Here is a 16,927-nt window from a genome sequence, read left to right as displayed (position 1 = left end):
AAACCCCTTAAACACAGGAGACTGTGGTCAAATAGCTGAATAGAAAAGCAAACCTAGGAAAATTAAGTGAAGAAAACTCATTGCCTAGGTGCAGTACTCTTGCTGACCTTTGGACTCTTTCTCTACACTGTGTTGTTGGCATGTACCACAACACCTTCAGGGTGTTTAATAATGTAATATAATAAATCATGATGGTTGCAGTAATTTACTGAACACTATAATAAATAAGAGGAGGATACTGTTTTTTCCATGCTTGTCCTCTTAAAAGTCACAACTCCAGTAGATATTGATAGTATCACTCCAGTTTTTACCTAGAAAAATGAATGTTAGGATTTTCAATAGTTTGCTCAAGATGCCTCAGTTAATAATTGGAAATGCTGACATTTGTGCTCAGATATGTCTCATTTCAAAGTCCATCATCAAGATATTTTTAAAAAGTAGAACAATACTTTTGAGAAGGAATACTAATTTCGCTGTGGGAAACTAGCTGCAGTTAGTGAATTGGTAACTAATTATGATATTAATGATAGTAATGTTAAATATCAATAACAATTATGGTACACTATGTTCCCAGCTATTAGCTTTACATGATTTTTCTCACTTAATTTTCAGAACAACCGTATGTTGTGGGTACAATTATTATTCTCATTTTACAGGTGTAAAAATTGAGATTCAGGAGGGTTAAATGAATTTTCCCAGCTTTTGTGTTTGTCCCCTGATATAATAACTAAGTAAGTCACAATGGCAGGCAACACTGAACACATATTGTGAGAAAGTAACAGAAGCCTTGACCTACCAATAAGAAGAGGTTAGTTCTAGGCCTGACTTTGGCACCAATTATGCCCAAACATGTATAGTACTTTATAGTTTTAATGACTTCTATGTGCATTTATATTAAATAATCTTACTTTCTGACCGTATCCAAGTTTCATACAATTTCTTGGTCTCAATTTCCTCATCTCTAAAATAAGGCGGTTAGATGTTAGGGGTGAGTGTGTGTGTGCGCGCGCGCGTGCATTTTAGTCACTCAGTCATGTCCAATTCTTTGCGAACCCATGGACTATAGCCCTCTAGGCTTTCTGTCCAGGGGATTCTCCAGACAAGAATACTGGACTGGATCACCATCCCCTCCTTCAGATTTTCCCGACATAGGGATTGAACCCATGTCTCCTCTGTCTCTAGCAGTCCAGGCAGATTCTTTACCGTTGAGCCACTGGGGAAGCCCCGAGGGACCACAACTCCATGAATAAACTCTTTTCCTAGCTGGATAACTCCAGATAATAGAACATATTTTCCTTTAGTAAGTCAAAAACTGTACTTCCTCTAAAACCTTCCCATTATTCTTAGTTCCAAATTCTGCAGCAACTCACTAAGTTGAGTGCATGGTCTCTTCTCACATGCTTTGTAAGATTGTTTGCATACTTTTTTTTAAATCTTTTTAGGGCTGAAAACTCCTCAAAAATTATTCTATAATCTGGCATCTAGACACCTTACTATGTTCACTACCAACATTTTCCTCTCAAAACTTTTTATCCCCTGACCTTAGCCTACTCATAAAATTTTTCTGCTATCTATGAATCCCCAGTGTAGCATCCTACCCGATTAGTGATTCTTTATTTTTTAACTTCACTACTCAATGAAGTCTTATTTGCCCATGATATATTCTTAAAAACTCATTTCTATGATAATTCAGTGAATTAATTCAAAGTTTATTTATGTTTCATAGGTGTGTTTCAGTTGGTATTTGGAAGTAAAGTCAGTAAATAATTACAATAGATACATTAGGGATATAGTATATTTGTGTGGGAGAGAGCAGATTGGCCAAGATGGTGTGTTCAGACTCTCTAGCCCCACATTTTTTAAATAATGACTCTGTAACAGCTGAGATCATCTATAGCACTGAGCACGCGTGTCAAGAGGTACTTGCTGATCACGGGCTATGTTTGGTACACATATTTATGAGCTCCACCCAGAAGAAGTGGCAGCATATTACTGCTGCCTCATGGCTTTGTTGAGTCAGCTATGAGAGGAGACAATATAGTGTGTCTGTTGATATAGCTGCTGCATAGCCAGGAGAGAATAAACGTGTCTGCAGTTCCTAGGGCCCCTCAAGTCTTCTCCCAGCCTCTTAGTTTGCACCTTGCCTACACTGGGTTCAGCAAACAGTGCAAAGAGTGTGAACAGCAAGACAATTGGTGTCACAAACAGGATCAATGATACAATTTGATATGTTTTTCTTCCATAAACTGGTAAGCAAAACATAACAATAAAAGTCCTGAATTTTGGAGGCAGGCTGACTAAAGTTTTCATCACCAGTTGTATTATCATGGACAGTATGCTGTTCAAGTTTCTTAATTTAGAGGGATCACATGATGTAAAACATGTGAGAACAATGAGTTCAGGTCTTGCTATATCAGAGGGCGCTTAAGAGTTTTCATTGTCTTGTATCTTCCAAATGCTTCCCTCAGTTCAGTTCAGATGCTGTCATGTCTGACTCTTTGCGAACCCATGAACTGCAGAATGCCAGGCTTCCCTGTCCATCACCATCTTCAGAGATTTCTCAAAATCATGTCCATCATGCTGATAATGCCATCCAACATCTTACCCTCTGTCGTCCCCTTCTTCTCCTGCCTTCACTTTTTCCCAGCATCAGGGTCTTTTCCAGTGAGTCAGTTCTTTGAATCAGGAGGCCAAAATACTGGAGCTTCAGCTTCAACAGCAGCCCTTCCAATGAATATTCAAAACTAACTTCCTTTAGGATTAACTGGTTTGATCTCCTTGCAGTCCAAGGGACTCTCAAGAGTCTTCTCCAACACCACAGTACAAAAGCATCAATTATTTGGCGCTCAGCTTTCTTTATAGTCCAACTCTCACATCCATACATGACTACTGGAAACACCATAGCTTTGACTAGACAGACCTTTGTTGGCAAAGTAATGTCTCTGCTTTTTAATATGCTGTCACGGTTTGTCAGAGCTTTTCTTCCAAGGAGCAAGTGTCATTTAATTTCATGGCTGCAGTCACCATCTACCATAATTTTGGGACCCCCCAAAATAAAGTCTGTCACTGTTTCCATTGTTTCCCCATCCATTTGCCATGAAGTGATGAGACCAGATGCCATGATCTTAGTTTTTTGAATGTTGAGTTTTAAGTCAACTTTTTCACACTTCTCTTTCACTTTCATAAGGAGATTATTCAATTCCTCTTTCATTTCTGCCATAAGGGTGGTGTCATCTGCATATCTGAAGTTTTTGATATTTCTCCCGGAAATCTTGATTCCAGCTTGTGCTTCATCCAGTTTGGCATTTCGCATGATGTACTCTGTGTAGAAGTTAAATAAGCAGGGTGACAATATGCAGCCTTGGGTACTTCTTTCCCAATTTGGAACCAGTCTGTTCCATGTCCAGTTCTAACTGTTGCTTCCTGACCTGCATACAGATTTCTCAAGAGGCAGGTCAGGTAGTCTGGTATTTCCATCTCTTTCAGAATTTTCCACAGTTTATTGTGATCCACACAGTCAAAGGCTTTGCCATAGTCAATAAAGCAGAAATAGATGTTTTTCTTGAACTCTCTTGCTTTTTCAGTGATCCAGTGGACGTTGGCAACTTGATCTCTGGTTCCTCTGCCTTTTCTAAATCCAGCTTGAACATCTCAAACTTCACAGTTCATGCATTATTGAAGCCTGGCTTGGAGAGTTTTGAGCATTACTTTGCTAGCGTGTGAGATGAGTGCAATTGTGCAGTAGTTTGAGCATTCTCTGGGATTGCCTTTCTTAGAGATTGGAATGAAAACTGACCTTTTCCAGTCCTATGGCCACTGCTGAGTTTTCCAAATTTGCTGGCATATTGAGTGCCTCACTTTCACAGCATCATCTGTTAGGATTTGAAATACCTCAACTGGAATTCCATCACCTCCTCTAGCTTTGTTCGTAGTGATGCTTCCTAAGGCCCACTTGACTTCACATTTCAGGACGTCTGGCTCTAGGTGGGTGATCACACCATCGTGATTATCTGGGTCATGAAGATCTTTTTGTATAGTCTTCTGTGTATCCTTCACACCTTTTCTTAATACCTCCTAATTCTGTTAGTTCCATACCATTTGTGCCCTTTATTGTGCCCATCTTTTCATGAAATATTCCCTTGGTATCTCTAATTTTCTTGAAGAGATCTCTAGTCTTTCCCATTTTATTGTTTTCCTCTATTTCTTTCCATTGATTCCTAAGGAAGGCTTTCTTATGTCCCTTGCTATTATTTGAAATTCTGCATTCAGATGGGTATATCTTTCCTTTTCTTCTTTGCATTTAGGTTCTTTTCTTTTCTCAGCTATTTGTAAAGCCACCTTAGGCAGCCATTTTGCCTTTTTCCATTTCTTTTTCTTGGGAATGATCTTGATCACTGCCTCCTGTACAATGTCATGAACTTCTGTCCATAGTTCTTCAGGCACTCTGTCCATCAGATCTAATCCCTTGAATCTGTTAGTCACTTCCACTGTATAATCATAAGGGATTCGACTTTGGTCATACCTGAATGGTCTAGTGGTTTCCCCTACTTTCTTCAATTTAAGTCTGAATTTTGCAGTAAGGAGTTCATGATCGCTACTGTATTATTTTTTTCTAGTTCTTTAATTTTCCCACTTAGATCATGTTCTGATCATTTTTCACCTCAATGATTGTGTTTACTTTCCTCCCTTCAATCTTTTATCTACACTGATGCCAGAATTTTATGTCTAAAATAGATTTTGTCATATTATTCACCTTCTTAGGAACCTCTGATGATATATATTACATAAAGAAGAAAGTCATTTTTGCTTAGCCAGATACATGACTAGCTTTTCCATATGACATGCTAGCCTTGAGACCATTTTCCTTTTACACTTTCTGCTTTTGTTACATCAAACACTTAGGCAAGATGGCCATATGACAGATGCTTTCATATCTTTAAGTTTTTGTACAGTAAGTTTCTTTAACCTAGAATGCCTTCCATGCTTTTCTTCATGGTAACTTTGCTTACCAAATCCTTCTTATCCTTTTGTATTTGACAAATGTCTCCTTCTATAAAGCCATTCCTGAACCTCCCAGACAGAATTCATCATTTGCTTTCTCTGGGTTCACTTGCATGTTTATACCTCTCTGGACAAATACATTATTATGTTGTAACTATTTGTTTTTGTGTAATTGCAGTCATAATAATATTTCATTTAGTATCTTATAGTTATATAATGTCTACATGCATTTGATCTTCACAATTATTCTGCAAATCAGAGGTCCTGTTTTATTTATGAATAAAGTTGGAGACAAAAGAGTCTCATTTGAATATGGTAATAACTCAATAAATAATTTAGATAGCATGTCTTAAGACTTACCATGTATGAAGCATTTTAAAGGTACTAGGTGAATTGTTTTCTTAACATAGCTTGTTAAGGTGCATATTAGTACTGTTCTTCATTGATTTTTTAAGATATGTGTTGTTCAGTTAGCTATTGTATGATAACACTTCCCAAAATATAATGCCTAAAAAAGTAAATATTCCTGCTTACTAGCTTATATGGTGGTTTGCTTACCTGGGTGGGCTTACATGATGTCATACAAACTTGCTTATACATCTGTGATCAGCTGCCGGGTTGGCTGGGAGCTGGGTGGTCCAGCAAAACTTGGGTTGAGGTGAACTGGCTCTATTCCATATGGTCCTTCAGTTTATCAGCAGATTAGTAAGGATTTATTTGCCTGGAAATGGCAGAGTTCAAAGACCAAATGGAAGTTTGCAAGGCCTCTTGAGCTTAGGTTTGCAACAAGGGCACCATATGTCTATCATATTGTATTGGTCCAAACAGATCATGAGACAAGCAGAAACTGAAGTGTTGGGGAAATAGACTTCTTCATGGAAGGACTTGCAAAGTCATGGTGCAAAGAGCATGAATTCAGGGAAGAAAAGTAGTGAGACCATATTTGCAATCAATATGCCACACATCCTTTTTCCTTCATTATAACATCTCTGAAATTTATCTTATAATCAATGTTATCTTGGAATGGCTTCAGCCTAGATTTCCATCAAATTCTTCCAGAGATAATTTGTGTGTGCTTCTGCCAGTCACCTGGAGCTTGACCAACCTAAAGCCACTTTCCAATAAATTCTTTTTAGGTTTTGCAGACCATACAATTTACTGGGCTGAAGAGCATGATTCCTGGCTTCTTGTTCATATTTTAGGGGACTTTTTTTTTTCTCTCTCTCTCTCCACTCTGTACCAGGATAGAAGTGTGAAAGTTTTCTAGTGCTCTTTTCTGTTTGTCAAGACGTCTTCTCATTTTTCTCATGTTGACGTCATAGCCCTTTGGTATATCCACTTAACACGGCATCTTCTCAGCTCTTTCCTTTGGGTGATTTTTCTTTTGTAGTAATACATAAAATAATGGTGTGACTTATAATCAAAGGCATCTTAGACAAAAATATGATACATCTCTAAGGATGAAAAATTTGAACTATGGCGATTTTAATTAAGTTGCCAAAGGCCTATAAGATGGTGGTTTAATCACTAAGTCATGTCCAGCTCTTGCAATCTCATAGACTGTAGCCTGCCAGGCTTCTCTGTTCATGGGATTCTCCAGGCAAGATTACTGGAGTGAGTTGTCATTTCCAGGGGATCTTCCCAACCCAGGAATTGAACCCAGGTCTCCTGCATTGCAGGCAGATTCTTTACAGACTGAGCTATGAGGAAAGCCCACCAATAAGACACGCCTGTTAAATTGTAGACAAAGGATAGAATTCCTGTTATTCTGGCTGTAGGAGCACCACTTCTCAGCACTGATATTACTGAATTATGGTACTAAATATTTAACTTTAAAGATACATTATAGCTTAAGAATTTCCTTATAGTGTGTCTTTTATTACCAATTGTCATGACAATCCTTTCTGACAGTACATGGAAAACTGAATAAAGTGAAATTTGCTCACTTGTGTCTGACTCTTTGCGACCCCATGGACTATACTGTCCATGGAATCCTCCAGCCCAGAATACTGGAGTGGGTAGCCTTTCCCTCCTCCAGGGGATCTTCCCAATCCAGGGATAGAACCCAGGCCCCCCACATTGCAGGTGGATTCTTTACCAGCTGAGCCACAAAGGAAGCCAGACAGTCCTTGGGGATTACATAATAAATAAATAATTTAATATGCAAAAACATATAAAGTATCAAAAATAAATAGATAATATTCTCTCTCTTCCAGGCAATACACATTATTTTATTTTATTGTTTTAAACTGTACTCATTTTTTAAAAGATTTTTTTTTGATGTAGATCATTTTGAAGTCTTTATTAATTTTGTTACAATACGCCTTCTGTTTTGTGTTTTGACTTTTGGTTAGGAGATATATGGGATCTTAGCTCCCTAGCCAGGGATCGAACCCACACCCCCTGCATTGGTAGATGAAGTCTTAACCACTAGACCACCAGGAAAGTCTCAATATACAATTTTTTTTAAGTTTTATTTTGTATTGGAGTATAGTTGATTAACCCAGTACACAATATTCTAATAGTAACTTAACTCTATGAAGTTAATAATACATGTGATTACAAATGCATTCAGTTCAGTTCAGTTGCTCAGTCGTGTCTGACTCTGTGCAACCCCATGGACTACAGCATGCTAGGCGTCCCTGTCCATCACCAACTCCTGGATAGGAGTCAGACAAGAGTCGAACTCTTGTCCATTGAGTCAGTGATGCCATCCAATCGTCTCATCCCCTTCTCCTCCTGCCTTCAATCTTTCCTACCATCAGGGTCTTTCCCAAGGAGTCAGTTCTTCACATCAGGAGTTTCAACTTCAGCATCAGTTCTTCCAATGAATATTTAGGATTGATTTCCTTTAGGATTGACTGGTTGACTGGTTTGACCTCCTTGCAGTCCGAGGGACTCTCAAGAGTCTTCTCCAACACCACAGTTCAAAAACATCAATTCTTCGGCTCCAGATCTGTAGTAGGTTCCATTAACAGAGACTTTCCAGCAGTTTAAAAATATATATATTTCTATAATCACCCTATTAAAATTATCTGTTTCCATCCCAATATAATACTCTGTCTTCCCAAGGAAATAAGATTCATCTGTATATCTTTGGTCTAATATCTGGTCTATTTGCTAAATTATTCACTATTAAGAGAGTGTACACCCTTATCTAACTCACCTAAACATTTCAAATAATTCACGTACAATGAAGAATCAACAAATATTAATTAAGAGATAATGAATGAAAACCCTAATTACAAGCACATTTTTATACAGCTGTGAAAATGTATGAGCTTGAAATTTTAACCTTTAGTGTTTTTTTTTTTTAATTTTGCAAAGAAAGAATTACCTTGTTGCTCTAAGCTGTTGTTTTTTCCTCTAGCTTTACATTTTAGAACTATTAAACATTTTTAAAAATTCCATACAACTTGAGATAAGCTCTGAAATATTCACCAATAAAGAACAACAAGTTTTTCTCAAGCTGCAAAGCATCAGTGGCATATTAAATATTTAAAAACCCCACAAAGTGTTCTTTCTGAGTTGTCATCCCTTTCTAAAGAAACGGTTTAAGAGAATTCCCTCCTGTCTCCATAGAATCCCCACATTTCATGAATAAAGGTAATACTTTTTCCTCTCTGCTGTAAATAAATCTAAAATTTATTCTAACTAACACTGCTGAAAGTAAACATACAATGCTTTTTCTCATAAGCTATAAGGAGGCCCTCAAATAGATTTTCGACACCTACAAATATCCAGGCTTTAGTTATTGGAGAGTGCCATATGTTTCTCAGTCTGGCACATTGGTATGTGGGATTTCAGTTTTATTCCAGTTGGAGATGTGTGGTGTCAGACTGTCATACTAATAAATAAGACAAATAGTTCAGAATCTTTCTAATTTCTTCAGTAGATTTCTGGGCATATTTAATTCAACAGATTTGGGAGTTGACATGTGTTAAATCCATATTTCATTTTGGGTAAATAAAGCAATGATCTTCTAATGGATAAACATTCTTCGGTTATTTTTCAACAGCAAGATTCTCTCGGAAATGCCATATTTTACTAAATTTGGTCTCAGTTGTTTTTTTTTTTTTTCTGTCAACCTTTTATTTGGTAGTTCTTTGTTAGCTCAAAGACATTTTTTTAAATCACAAAGTGTGCCTAAAATGTTAAATATTTAGCTGTTACTCTTCATTGTCATTTAGTGTCTATCATAATAGTATCTTTTCCTCTTAGAGTCAGTTTTTCTGGCAACTTCTGTTGCCTTTGAAGATTCCTTTTTTTTAAGCCTAAATATATTTATTTTTAACATAAGTCCCTGAAAATGATTTCTGTTCAACAAATTATTGATAGATATGGTAACACTAAGAAAAGAAAAAAAAATCTAACATTTTACTTAGTAATATTTCAAATGTTTTATTTGCTCAAAATAGTGCAATTAAAACAAAGAAAATGTACAGTGTTTCTAGGTCTAAGAAATAAATTTAATTTAAAAAAAAATTCCCTTTCCTACGCAGAGACTTACTATGTTGATTTGGGATTTACAGAACTATTATAGTGTAGGGAAATTCTGAAAGCTTTCTTCTGCTTTTCCTTAACCTGATCAGAAGTGGAGTCAAATTAAGGCTGTGTGGTTGTCTCCAAAGATGGCTTCAGTCAGTTCCTTCCGTCTCTGTACATGCATGCTATGTCTCCATCCAGAAGTAAAAAGATTTTGTTTGTTTGTTTGTTTGTTTTCTATAGTTTGGGGTTGGCCCTCTGACTGCTCTGATCAATAGAATGTAGCCAAGTGGAGTTTTAGGTCTTCCGAGGCCAAGTCTTAAGAGAAACTGGGGCTTCCTACTTCCTACTTTTTGAATCCCAGCAGCCATACTGTGAGGAAGCCTGAGTAACTATAAGGATAGGTCCACATGGAGCACAATGGAAGGCTCTGTCTGTCAATCCCAGAAATCCCAGCTGGTGATCTAACCAATAACCAATGTTATGCTGTCTGAATAAAGCCTTTTAGACTTTGCCACCATCTCAGAATACATGTAACTGGTATTGGCCTGTGATTCTGTGTAAGAACAAAGACTAAGGCTAGGTGAAATAATAAGAATGAGACCTGAGGGATCAGGGAAACAGGTCACCAGGGTGTGCCAGGCAGTTTGGCATTCTAAATGCTAAACTGTTTAATTTCTTATTGTGAATCTGTAAAAAATTTTCCACAATTCTACCAGTAATGTCCTTACTCTATACTCTGGGTTGAAGAGAGAGAAAGGTTAGTTTATTATCTAAAAAGTGCATCTTAGCCAAACAATACACAGAGAAGTCAGAGAGTGTGCAGTAAGACGCTTCTAATCTCTGTAGTTTGTGTGCAACCAAAGAACACTGGGGTGGGTAGGGGTCAGGGCTTCACCCTATTCAGCTTGTTCCACTGGTTTCTCAAAAAGCACTTATCTTGTCCCCTTTTCTCTGTTAGCACTAATTCTATCAGTTTTGTTTCCCCACACCCTCTTGCTGTTCTAGAGGGTCTCCTGATCTTCTCATTTGGAGGAAAAAGTAGTTTGACGCCATTTCCTTCAGGCGTGCCAACTCAAAGTCCACTGTCTCCAAGATGGTCCTATATTTTACTGCAGTTTTAATGCCATTTTCACTTAGCATTATAAAAGCTGTCGTGCTAAAATACAGTCTCTTTTTCCTGTTGTTAGTTGCTTACAGAAGGCAGCCTTATTTTTCTTTGCATTCTATACTCTGTATCCTAGGCAACCCTTCCTTATGCCCCCTCACCCCAAAACCTGTCACATAAAGATAGCTTCAGATTGCAAATTAGTAGGTCTTTTTGCTGATTTTTATCAGAATATTTTTAGGCCCTCAAATTTACCTATGAAATTATTGTTTTTGTTGTTGTTTAGTTGCTAAGTGGTATCCAACTCTTTTTCGATGGACTGCAGCCTACCAGGCTATTCTGTCCTTGGGATTTTCCAGGCAAGAATAATGGAATGGATAGCCATTTTCTTCTCCAGGGGATCTTCCCAACCCAGGGATTAACCCAAAGTTTCATGCTTGGCAGGCAGGCAGATTCTTTACCACTAAGCCACCTGTGTACTAACCCCTGAAGCTAATAACTGTGGGAAGTGAATTTTAAGAATTTCAAAGTTGATTAGATCATCCATGCAGGTATGACTTAAACAAAATAAGTATATTTTAGCAAGAGGGAAATATTTTTCTGTAATAAAACCAAAATAAAGTCAAGATTTAAAAATTATTGAAGTCCATTAAGTCATCATTAAAGTAGTTCATTTGTTGTTAGTATGAGGCAAAAATTCACATAAGCAGGCACTGAAGCCAAAACAATAAGCCAGAATCAAATTTAATTGTATGAAAGATTTTATGTATTGAATCAAATAATACTAGTCAAGCTATTCAAAGTGGTTAAACATATCAGGAAATTATATAATCTAAAATAATCAATTATGAATTTTAAATAATTGAACCATAGTGATTTTTATGGAATGTTTAGAAATATTGGTGTAACATAAAAACAATTTCTTGCAAATTCATAGAAGCTTTGAAGTATCAGTTATTTTTGAAGAAAAAGGGGACTAAAAATTATCTTCCAAACATTTACAAATAAAAAACAAAGCTGGCTGATAAAATTTTCATCACTGAAAAAACATTGAATCAATCAATTTCTTGGTTAATTTGATAAAATGACCAACTCTCAAGAATGGAGAGAAGCCTGTTTGAAGAACTGGGACCCTTGGGTATATAGAGGTCATTTCTATATTAAAGAGGACAATACATTATCTGCAAAATGCCACTTTTTCTACATGTTTGTCATGAATTTCTTGAAAATTAATGATAATCTTCAGAAATAGCTACTGTCAGTCCCTGAAGATTCTGACAACATTGATTGTACCATACCACATTCATTAGGAGGAAGATTAAAAAGTATGTCAGCAGGACAAAAGAAGCAGATGTTTTACCTCTGTATTAGCATGCACCAATGGAAAAAAAGTTACTTTATTCAAGAAAAGAGACTCTGTGAAGGATGATATGACAAAATAACATTAAAAATCCAAATGAACTTAGCTGCAAGTAATCTTAAATTTCAAAAAAAAAAAAAAGAATCTATTTATCTTCACTTTAGCCAGTATTTTTTCTCTTTTATGCAGTTTTGAGTACTTCAAGATACTGAAGTATCTTGTAAATCCCCCAATCAGAATTCAAGTTTTGTTTGTTACTAAATTGTAATCATTCAGACATGGATAGCACACTATTTCCTCTAGGTTAGCCAAATCCTTTATTAACCAAAATGCTTCATTATGTAAGCACCTTTGGTAATGAAGGGTTGCATTCACAATGACCACATGGCAAGATACATTTCCTTCCTAATATGAAACTATATATTGAAATCAAGAAGGTAGAGAGAGTCAAAGATATGTTCAGAAAAGGGATCCTGTGTCTATGAAAACCATACAGAAGTGAAGTGATAAGAGTAAGACTGAGATGTGAGTGTGAAGATGTTTCACAATAATAGTAATCTCTAGTATGTATTAAGCATTTTTCATGTAGTCAATGTGCTCAGTATCCTTAACATAAATGAGGCAGTGTTGGGTGACTATTATTGTAATGGTATGATATTTATGCTCATTTCATAGGTGGTACTGATGAAGGACTTAAATGACTTGCCCAAGGCCACGCAGCTGACAAATGGTGGTTGGTTAATTGAACACAGACTCTTTTAATACAAATGCCAAACTCTTAAATTAGGAATTCACAATACAGCAGACATAGGACAAGGATAGTGGTAAACATAATTGCAAACAGAGATTCTTAAACAATTGATGAAAATTGAGTAAATTGATGTCTCCAAAATAAATCTAAGTAAGTGCTCTTATTTGAATACATGAGATGCTGTACAGTTTTATCCTTTAAATTTATATGCTCTTGTTTTTCTTCTTTATTTCTTTTATGTAAATTAGGACATTGATTTGAGACCCAATTCACTTAGCACTAAACAGGCCCTGTTCAGAATTCCAAGATGCTTGGAAAAGTATTTGCCAAAAGCAGAATCTTTTCTGTTTCTCCTTTTGTATTCCTATGGCCTCACATTCATTCCCAGAATTCTCAAATTTCAGGTTCTAGCTGTTGTTCTGATATTGACCCTTTTGCTTTCACTCTAAGAGTGACACGTAGGTGACAAAAGAGGATATGTGTAAGTGAGGTATTACAGAGCCCCCTTTGGAGCATGACGCAGGCTTTAGGAGAACACTCTGAGTGTGTTTATAACATGTCACCTAGTAATTTGATCATAAAAGCTTCCACATGATTGATAACTCTCTTTATTAATCTTTGAAAATTTCACAGGTTAACTTTAATTAAAAAAATTAGAAAATGCCACCATTCCACCAATTTGTACCACCACTCAGGAGGGTTCCAAACTTTCATAAGTTTGTTCTACTATTTCATGACAGAGAGAACTAGCAGTTCAAGCCTGGAATTTTCTCCCACTTTGAATTTTAAAAGTCTGATAAAGATAGGAATCTGCATAGGGGAATTGACTTTTCTGCTTTTATCCAGTCATACTAATGACAGTAGTGGCAATAGGCCACATGTATTGAGTCATTGTTTTCTGCTTCTGGGGATTGTGGTTAATAAATATTTCTACATTTATTATTTCATTTAATGTTCACAACAGTACTAAGTAATAGTGTTCCAATCAGTCCTCTCTTATTGATGGACTTGGAGATTTTAAACAGCTTTAAACAACCCCAGAGGGGTTGTCTAGTTAGTAACAGAGTCTAGTCTTAAAGTCTGCAATCTCATTTTAGTTCCTATATATTTCAATTTCTAAGTAAAAGACAAAAGTTCCCAGCAATTACCTGGAGGTTTGAGCAATTAGTTGGCTACTTGCTGTGTTAGTCTGTTATGACAGCCTTAACAAAATACCAGAGACCAGGCGACTCAAACAACAGGTACTCATTTTTTCACCAATCTGGAGGTTGGAGGTCCAAAGTTAAGGTGTCAGCAGGTTTGGCTTTTCCTGAGGCCTTTTTTCTAGGCTTGCAGATGTCCATCTTCTCTGTGTGTCCTCATATGGCCTTTTCTCTGTACACCCCTTCCCCTGGTGTCTCTTCTTTTTCTTATAAAGCCACTAGCTTTATTGGATTACATTCTTACTTTAATTTTAAAGGCTTCCTAGGTGGCGCCAGATCATAGTTATGGTTTTTCCAGTAGTCATGTACAGATGTGAGAGATAAAGAAGGCTGAGGGCCAAAGAATTGATGTTTTTGAACTGTGGTATTGGAGAAGACTCTTGAGAGTCCCTTGAACAGCAAAGAGATCAAAGCAGTCAATCCTAAAAGTCATTGGAAGGCCTGTTACTGAAACTGAAACTGAAACTCCAATACTTTGACCATCTGATGTGAAGAGCCAATTCATTGGAAAAGACCCTGAAGCTGGGAAAGATTGAAGGCAGGAGGAGAAGGGGATGACTGAGGATTAGATGGTTGGATAGCATCACCGACTCAATGGACATGAGTTTGAGCAAACTCTGGGGGATAATGAAGGACTGGGAAGCCTGGCGTGCTGCAGTTCATGGGGCTGTGAAGAGTTGGATACAACTGAGCAGCAACAACAAGGTGGTGTTAGTGGTAAAGAATCTTCCTGCCGATACAGGTGATACGAGAGACATGGGTGTGATCTTTGGGTCAGGAAGGTCCCCTGGAGAAGGGAATGGCAACCTGCTCCAGTATTCTCGCCTATAACATGGGACAGCCTTCCACCCTATACTTGGGGGAGATCAACTGACTGCACTCAGACTCCCTAACTCTGGACAAGGTTTAATGACACTCTTATTTTAACTTTAGAATGGTTATTAATAGTAAAAGCAGAAGGTTATGTGAAGTACAGTGTGAAACACACAGAAGACAAATTTAGGGCAAAATAATGGACACATTGTATGAAAGTAATTTAATATTTAAAGCTCAAGGCAGAATAACAAAGAGAAAAACCTGAAAGAAAATGTGACACATTATCCCTCAGGCACAAACAAATTAAAAATTTGGTTGAAAAGTAGATGAAGCTTGTTACAGATCCTGGGCTGCATCCCATGACTGAGGAGGATGTTCTGATGGTACAGGAAAACTCACTGAAGCCCTCAGTGGAGAGGTTCTTGTCTAGTCAGCCCTGCCCTCCTCCTTCCATCAGCAAAGTCCTTAAAAAGCCTGCATGGGATATTTAAATATTTGGTGGTTATATAAAATTGCTAAGGAATATATCAATTCTGTCCATTATTATTAATCAGAAAAACAGCATATGCTTCATCTGCCTTTAATAAAAATGTACCTGCTTTGGCGAGATCACCAAACATCCTCTTTCTTTTTAAAAAATGGTCATGGGATCCATTTTTCCCCTAATTTTGGATTGTATGCTTAGTCACTCAGTCGTGTCTGACTCTTTGCAACCCCATGGACTGTAGCCCAGGCTCTGCTGCCCATGGGGCTCTCCAGGCAAGAATACTGGAGTGGATAGCCATTCCCTTCTCCAGTGTATCTTCCCAACCCAGGGATGGAGCCTGTGTTTCCTGCATTGCAGAGGATTCTTTACTATCTGAGCCATTAGGCAAGTTATAAAGGCAGAATATTGTATTCAGAGAAAAGACCAAAGTAACTAGAATAATTTAGACCACAAAGCACAAAGTCATTAAAAATATTTCAAGAATATGAGACCTTATTATAGACAAAATGATAACGATTTGCGGGTTGACAGAAGGAGAACGTTACTGTAGAATTCAGGAATCTGGCTGGGTATAAACAAGACCCTCCCAGTTGTGACAAGTAACTATTCTTCAATGTCAAGGATAGTGAATCACAATCTTTCTGCAGATTTGAGATTTTGTTTTACTGGTTTGAGTCTATATTTTCCCATTTCACCCATAATTTAAAAATGTAGTATGAGATAATTGCCTTTTTGTAGACTCACTGCTTATAAATTAGTTTTATGTATATTTTCACATTCCTTATTTCACTTTGTCCATAATACCTCTAGAGCATGGGATATAGGCTTTATTAGTCTTGTGTGTATGTGTTTAAGATGAAAAAACTTGATCACTGGCATCTTATTTAAGTATTTTGTCCAAGATCAAATAAATGGCATTACATTTGATGCTTTTTAAATTAAAAATTTTGGTCTAATTTGCTATTCAACTGTAATATGGGCTTGGAATAAGGACAGATTACTTATTTTTATTTGTGACTACATGCAGGATTTTGTGGCATCCTCTGGATAATGTTATCCTCCTACACAATAAATTCGGTGTCTTCTGGCTGCCTATCAGACAAATTCCAGGCTCCCCAGCCTGGGTTCAAAGGGCTACAGATGATCTCCTGTCCTCTTTTACCAGTTTTCCATTTGCCAGTCTCCTACTATCCCTGAGGCATCCCTTCCCCATCTGTGTAACCTCTCTGAGTACAGGGTGCCTGATATAGAATGTGAGGAATGGGATAGTCTTAATTCACATGTGGAATGTTATTAAAAAATATGCTCCCCCAAAGGTTCAGTGGAAAAGAATTTGCCTGCCAATGCAAGAGACTCAGGTTCAATCCCTGGGTCAGGAAGATCCCTTGGAGATGGAACTGGCAACCCACTCCAGTATTCTTGCCTGGAGAATCCCATGGATAGAGGAGCTTGGATGACTGCAGTCCATAGGGTCACAAAAGAGTCAGACATAACTTAGCAACTAAACAACAAAATTAAAAATTATACGGAATCCTCAACAAGAAAGAGAAAACTATCTTGCCCATGTGCATCTTTGGAAGGGGCATGGATTTAGAAAGATCAGGGATCTCATTTTAATATATAGGTAATTCTCCAGGCAGCTGATGCTGCTCTCCCAGAGGGTTATTCATCAGCTGGCAGCTGGAGAACCACACTTTCTTTTGTCTAACCATAAATC

The sequence above is a fragment of the Cervus canadensis genome, chromosome 7 (genome assembly GCF_019320065.1).
Source record: "Cervus canadensis isolate Bull #8, Minnesota chromosome 7, ASM1932006v1, whole genome shotgun sequence".
In the NCBI taxonomy this organism is placed as follows: domain Eukaryota; kingdom Metazoa; phylum Chordata; class Mammalia; order Artiodactyla; family Cervidae; genus Cervus; species Cervus canadensis.
The sequence above is the reverse complement of the archived record's forward strand: the minus strand, read 5'-3'. Positions refer to the sequence as shown.